The sequence below is a fragment of the Stylophora pistillata genome, chromosome 1, assembly GCF_964205215.1.
Source record: "Stylophora pistillata chromosome 1, jaStyPist1.2, whole genome shotgun sequence".
Classification (NCBI taxonomy): Eukaryota; Metazoa; Cnidaria; class Anthozoa; order Scleractinia; family Pocilloporidae; genus Stylophora; species Stylophora pistillata.
Window position 1 is genome coordinate 37964173 of NC_142519.1, and position 5797 is coordinate 37969969.

A 5797-nucleotide genomic window follows, 5' to 3' on the forward strand; every position below is an offset into this window, starting at 1 on the left:
TACAGAGAAAATAAGGCTTCAAAATAAGAGCGACAATCGAGCTATAACGAAAACATTTGATATCAGTGTCTCGCTTTTGCACTTTCGTTCTTTAGGTACTCGAACATCACGTTCTTCAGGCTCTGAGTTTCAATGCCCAGAGCCTGTGCAGCCGAGGAATACAAGCAATCCCCGTCCTCAGATGGATTGAATGTCACTTCAAGCCCTTAATGCTCTGGTTTGTTTTCCATATCTGGCATTGCATGTTTCAAAAGACATCCAAAAAATCCAAACAGAGATTACTTAGGAAGGAGAACGCAGTCAAAAATCCTTCCCCCACGAACTTTATAACGCACGGAAACACGCGCAAGAGTGCGAAAAAGTGATAAAGGGAGGAAACGCCCGAGTAAACTTGCGGACATTTCTTACCACAAGATACAAGTAAAATAAAAATAATTAAGTAAATGAACGAATAATAGATACCACTAACTTTTTTTGAGGCCTTGACATTTTACCTACTACCCTTGACCCTCGACAAAAACCTAACTCAATCTCTTTGAAGGCCGAAACTTTGATGTCTGTTTTCACACGAGTTAACTTTACTTAAACGAATTGCAAGGCTATGCAGTTTTGTTGGATTTTGATGAAACTTGGTCAGACCATTCATTGAATACTAGCTAACGCACAAAAATGTGTGAGGCTTTAACGGAACCGACTGATTATTTTCTTTTGTCCAACTTCAATAAAGATTCTCTCGCGAACCAATAGGAATATCGGAAAAGCCTCACATCCTTTTCTAGCCTTTCGTCTGCTGAATGATACAGTCCAACTTGTTTGGTTGTCCGCGGTAACGCAAAGACTGGTAATTCAGTTAAACAAACACCATCAGTTTTGTCTTTAACGGCTTGCACGTGCCTACCGAAACAAAACCAATCAAAGCTTTTATTATTTTCGCAGTCTATACGCTATAAGGGCTAGCTTTATCGTGATAGGTAGTTTTTCATGGTTTCTTTCATAGAAGTACGCCTGGCACGCTTTTTCCGGAGGCTACTCTAAATCAACAATCCGGCGAAAAAACCTAGCTGACTCTCAGATTTAGACTGTCTTGACTGTTTCGGGTTTGAGGACTAGTAACGGCTTAGACAATTGAAAAAGTAAGGGAGTGGAAGGTTTCTTTAATTCATTTACTTTGTCAAAGAATTGTGTCAATTGACTTACCTAGGAGATGATATACATCTAGTGTGGGCGATTGTTCCATATGCAAGACGAAGGAAACATTCTAAAGAGGGAAAAGATAGAATGTTTCCTAACCACAGTTGTCAGTGAAATAAGCCATTTAACATTTTCTGATTATGGGTTTAGGCGAGTATTGTAATACTGAGAATGGCATTCTAAAAAGTCAGTTATATAAGAAGCCTGGAGGCTGGCTTTTCAGTTTTTAGATCTAAAGATTCCCCGAGATATAGGACTGTTTATATCGAGCAGAAAAATGGTAAGATCTAGAAAAACCTTCAAACTGATCATTTGAAAGTTACCAGTGAGCTGCGTTTTTGATGTTTGGCGTCAAAAACCTTTCTTCATTGAAAGTTTAATTTGGGAAATGTGAACATTGTGTGTGCCGCGTGCGCAGTTGAATAAAGAGTGTCCTTGATTGGAAGTCAAATTCAAATCGATTATAAAACCATTGGATGCGCCACTGGAAAAGATCACTTGAACTCGACAAACCTGATGGAAACACTCAGTTGCACCGCTACAAGGAAAGGAAAGGTCAATTCAGATCAGTGCTATCTGAATAATCTCTAGTTATTTCAGTTCAGTTAATTCCCTTCCCATCTTAGTCGCTATCTCAGAAATAATTTAGTTCGGATGCCGTACGAATATAACCTGAGAGTGACATCCACTACAATGTTACACTGGGTTTGAACGATCAGGGTATGCCATTAAATTACATTTTTAGCGATAGTCATTTATTCAGCAACACATTCGGACAGAAGCGATTTCATCAGTGGAGATCTAAACCGCCACAACTCCATTGTCCTTCATGATACACTGATGCCTGGTTTTTAAATTGTAGGTGATTGATACCCTTCCTTACCGGAATATTAGATGGAGTCTCTTGTTTGCTTAAATCAGCAATCCTGCAAATAAAGAGTCTTGCTGATTCTTGGAATTTATCAATCACGACTATTTTGGCTTTAGAGACTAGCTAAGGGCTGAGTTAATTTAAAAAATAAGATAGTACTGTATCCCACAATTTAAAAAGTTAGATAGTATCCCATAATCTTAACAAATAAGATAGTATCCTAGAGACACTCGTCACCGGCTATCCGCTGAGGGGATAAAATACACCCAGTGTGGGCGATTCTCCCATATGCTAGACGAAGAAAACATTACATTACTCCCTTTTGGAGTTCTTAGCGTTCATTTGGAGGATCGCTGAAAAATGCTTGCGGGCGGACTGGAAACGAGGCTAACACAGCGTAATGTTTACGTAGAAAGAGAAGAAGAGTGAGAAAATTCGTATATCGTGTATAATATTGATCTTTTAAGTTAATAAAAGAGCTTGAAAAACTTCGCTCTGCGCTGGAATAAGTCTGAGAAAGCTATGGCGCAATCAAGAAATAGAAAAAGTTCGGGTTTCGGCTGAGATTGTGCTTGTTTTGGGTGCTCAAATGCACAATACTCTCAGAAAGATGGCGCTTCAACCGGACTTAGCATGTTCAAGTTCCCGCAAAGGAATCCACAACGAGATCGATGGTGTAACTTGATAAAAAGAAACCATGGAAGAGATGGCTTTTATGTTAATAGTTTCACAGTAATTTGCGAAGAACATTTTAGACATGAAGACATGTACAAGCCTCCCGGCGGCAAAAGATCTCGCCTCAAAAATGGCACCGAGCCTTTGATCTTCCCATGAAAGACTACTTCAGATCCAAAGCCGAAACGACGCATGTTAGTTCCTCAGAGGCCGGACGGCAAGTACTTCTTTGAGTAATGCAGATGAAGAGCAAATGGAACTAGAAAGTCTTGACGATGTGTGGCTATCACGCTCAAGCAGTTCGTCGTCTATAAACATTACACTAGGAGCAAGTCCAGAAATTCCAGAAGGTATCCGGACAACTCGCCCCCTGGACAATTAGCCCCAAACGATTAGCCCTCAGTCTTTGGACGATTAGCCCCCTGTCTCTGGACTATTAGCCCCCCAAACCACCATCCTTGAAATAAACTATGCTCTTGCTGTTTGCTTTACGAACGTTTCCCTTTCATGTATTTTGAAATAAACAAGGGTCCTGTTATTTGCTTCTTACGAACGTTTCCCCGCCGTGCGTGTCGAATTATAAAGTATATTTTACAAAAGTGAACTGTGTTCCTTCTGTTTACATATTTTGCGAATGTTTCTTTGTCATGTTGTTTATCTCGAGAGTTTAAATGGGAAAGGAAAGAAACCAGGAACGAAACTTCGAATCTTTAACTTATTAGCAATTACTCGTTAGTGTTAATGGAGGTTTGTTTATTTCAAACTCGCCACGCGCATTGTCCGAACTTTTACTAATTAATATTTATTTGTTTATTGAAAGCCCATGCGCAATGTGCGAACGTTTACTCATTCTTGTTTGCTTATTTCAAACCCATGCGCAAGGTGCGAAATTTTATTCCTTGTTGTTTATTTCAAAGCCACGCAAAATGCGCGAACTTTTACCAATTACCCACGCGAAACGTGCGAACTTATGTAAATTTTACGTGAGACATTTCATTCATCCCAATTCAGTGCTCGTTGTTTTCTAAATTAACGATTCCTCCAATCAAATGACGTGTTTCGTTCGAAGTCAAATTCTTGATCCTTAAGATGTGTATAAGAGAGATTTTTCAATTGTGGATACTCGTATTAGCTTATTCAGCAATAGCTGATCACAGCTGCCCCTGTTCATCCTGATCCAGGTACTTCACCAGGAAGCTGCATTGGTCAACATGCAGATCCGTCTGGTTTCAGACAAAAGCTGAAGAGACAACAGCGGTCAACCTACCCGAATAATGCAGAGAAGACCCTTCGACCTCTGGACTCAATATGAAGACGGCCAAAGAAACTCAAATGAACTTCTGGAGGCTTGTCCTCACTTCGTACAACCCATATAAATTAAACTACGTAAATTTTGATGAGGATAACCATTCACAAAAAAAAAAACCTTCTTTAGGAGAAACAAACTTATAAAAGTCAATGACCAAAAAATGAACGTAACTCCTCCTTTACATTAACTAAGAATGGGGGCTAATTGTCTGGGGCTAATTGTCCAGGGGGCGAGTTGTCTGACATTCGTCCAGAGGAATCACAAAGTAATGGTGAAAGGAGCTCAAACGAACATTGAATCATGCATAGATGACTGGGAAGAACACTCGTCTTCATTTTCTTTTAGTACCAAGGTTACATTTGGCTAGCAGCAGGATTAAATAGAAATACTTGAAGAGAGGATTGAACAACAGTCTCTTCAGATATACACTCTAAAGAAAGAAGTGGGACGCCTAAAAAAACAGTTAGATGAAAATGAAAGAAAGAAATTCAGTTTGGAGAGCTTTAAAGACGACGACAGTGCCATACAATTATATACAGACTTCCCAAACTACAAAGCTTTAATGGCTGTGTATGAATACCTTGACCCGAAAGTGAGTCAATTACAGTGCTGGACAGGAAAGACTGTTCCTGATAGTCGCAGCTATCAGGAAAATCCTCAAACCAAACCTGGACCAAAAGAAACCTTATTGGCTTACAGGAATTATTTATGGTACTAGTTCGTCTCAAAGTTGGTCTATTCGTCAAAGACCTGTCCGAAAGATTTCACATATCTATTGGACACTTTTCAAAATATTTTACTACTTGGATTAACTTTCTGTGTCTGGAGCTAAGACTGATTTTTCCCTTTCGTTCACAATCCGATGTGTTGAGGAACATGCCATTAGAGTTTTCTCGCTCTCCAAGCACTAGAGTCATTATTGATTGCACAGAAGTGTTTATTGAAGTGCTATCTTCAATGAAATCTCAGTCAGAAACGTGGTCGAACTATAAGCGCTATAACACTTTCAAAGTGCTTGTAGGTGTGTCTCCCAATGGCCAAGCTATCTTTATTTCCAAACTGTGGGGAGGAAGAGTCTCTGATAAAGTCATCTCTCAGCAATCCGGGATTCTTGATTTGGTTGATGCTAGAGACAATATAATGGCAGATAGAGGATTTCATATAAAGGATATTTGACCACCAGGCGTTGATCTGAATTTTCCCCCCTTCAAAGGCACAAGGCAGCAGTTGACTGCAAAAGAGGTTGAAGAAACAGCCAAGATTGCTTCCGTCAGAATTCGTGTCGAAAGAGCAATCGGTAAAATAAAGAACTACCACATACTTGATGGAGTCCTGCCAATCAATCTTGCCTCGGTTGCAGAACAGATTTGTACAGTTTGCAGTTACTTGACAAACTATCTACCACCACTTCTTGAGCCAGGTCACACATAAAAACACTTAATGCTTCATCGCAATACTTTTTGAACACTTAACCCATGGTATACTTTGAGGATGCTGCTTAGAAGTAGGACTATTGCTTTTTCTCTGCTTAAATTATACTAAGTATTTTATGTATATCACTCTGTTCATATTTTATGCCAAAGAAACTCAGATACAGTATATATCAAAGGATTGGAAATATAAATGATTGCTAAAAAATCCTATCTACTAAGTATACATTGATCATTGTGATAATGAGTGTTCAGACTGAACAGCTGTGAAAAACAATGTTGTTATATGTCTAGAAACCATGTTTTTTTCACAGGTTTAAT

General features: G+C 39.2%; 1 pseudogene; it reads left to right on the forward strand.

Moving 5' to 3' along the window:
* The first annotated feature begins 4769 nt into the window (after window positions 1-4769).
* On the forward strand, window positions 4770-5477 carry LOC111345016 (uncharacterized; annotated as a pseudogene).
* Window positions 5478-5797: the final 320 nt, after the last annotated feature.